Genomic DNA, 1,941 nt, shown 5'->3' on the forward strand with positions numbered 1-1,941 from the left:
GAATTGCCCTCTGAAATGGCCGAGCAAGACACTCAGTTCAAGAGGCAATTAGGGTTACATAAGAACATAAATAGGAGCAGGAGTAGGCCATTCGGCCCCTCAAGCCTGCCCCGCCATTCAATAAGATCATGGCTGATCTGCCCCAGGCCTCAGCTCCTCTTTCGTGCCAGCTCCTCATAGCCCTCAACTCCCCGATATTTCAAAAATCTATCTACCTCTTTAAATACTTTCAGTGATCTGGCCCCCACAACTCTCTGGGGTAGAGAATTCCAGACATTCACTACCCTCTGAGAGAAGAAATTCCTTCGCATCTTAGTTTTAAATGAGTGTCCCCTTATTCTGTAACTATGTCCCGTGGTTCGAGATTCCCCCACTAGTGGAAACATCTTCTCAACATCTACCCTGTCAAGCCCCCTCAGAATCTTGTACGTTACAATAAGATCACTCCTCACTCTCCTAAACTCTAACAAATAAAGGCCTAACCTGTTTAGATGTTCTTGATAAGCTAACCCCTTCATCCCAGGAATCAGCCTAGTGAATCTCTTTTGAACTGCCTCCAATGCCAGTATATCCTTTCTTAAATACGGGGACCAAAACTGTATACAGTACTCCAGGTGCGGCCTCACCAACACCCTGTACGGTTGTAACAAGACTTCCCTATTTTTAAACTCCAACCCCCCAGCAATACAGGCCAAAATTCCATTTGCCGCCTTAATTACTTGCTGCACCTGCATGCTAACTTTTTGTGTTCCACGCACAAGGACACCCAGATCCCTCTGTGCTGCACTTTTTTGGAGTCTCTCTCCATTTAAATAATAATCTGCCTTTTGATTCTTCCTACCAAAGTGCATGATCTCACACTTTCCTACATTAAACTCCATCTGCCAAGTTTTTGCCCACTCACTCAGCCTATCTAATATCCCCTTGCAGATTCCTTATGTCCTCATCACAACATGCCCTCCCACCTATTTTTATATCAGCAAATTTGGATACATTACACTCTGCCCCCTCCTCCAAGTCACTAATATAGATAGTAAATAATTGAGGCCCTAGGACTGATCCTTGTGGCACCCCACTAGTTACATCTTTCCAACCTGAAAAACACCCATTAATCCCGACTCTCTGTCTTCTGTGTGTTAACTAATCCTCAATCCATGCTAATACATTACCCCCATACCGTGAGCTCCTATCTTGTGCAATAACCTTTTATGTGGCACCTTATCGAATGCCTTCTGGAAATCCAAATACACTACATCTACTGGTTCCCCTTTATCAACTCTGCTTGTTATATTCTCAAAGAACTCTAGCTAATTTGTCAAACATGATTTCCCTTTCGCAAAACCATGTTGACTCTGTTTGATTGTGTTAAGTTTTTCTAGATGTCCTGCTATTTCTTCCTTAGTAATGGACTCTAGCATTTTCCCAACAACAGATGTTAGGCTGACTGGCCTATAGTTTCCTGCTATTTATCTCTCTCCCTTCTTGAACAGGGGTGTCACATTAGTGGTTTTCCAATCCGCTGGGACCCTCCTGGAATCCAGTGAGTTCTGGAATATTTCGACCAATGCCTCCATGATCTGCAGCCACTTCCTTTAAAAGCCTTGGATTCAGGCCATCAGGTCCTGGCAACTTGTCTGCTTTTAGTCCCATTAGTTTGTCAAATACTTTGTCCTTCATAATAGAGACTGTTACAAGATCTTTCCTCCCATTAGCTCCTTGCTTATCTGATAAAGTTAGGATATTTATAGTTCCTCCACCGTGAAGACTAATGTAAAATATTGGTTTAAATTATCTGCCATTTCCCTGTTCCTCGTTATCAATTCTCCAATAGCCAAGGGTGCCACGCTCACTTTAGCCACTTTCTTTTTATATACCCACACAAGCTCTTGCTGTTTGTTTTTATACTTCTTACCAATTTACTTTCATAATCAATTTTCTCCT

This window comes from Cetorhinus maximus, unplaced genomic scaffold (genome assembly GCF_964194155.1).
Source record: "Cetorhinus maximus unplaced genomic scaffold, sCetMax3.hap1.1 HAP1_SCAFFOLD_1483, whole genome shotgun sequence".
Lineage (NCBI taxonomy): Eukaryota > Metazoa > Chordata > Chondrichthyes > Lamniformes > Cetorhinidae > Cetorhinus > Cetorhinus maximus.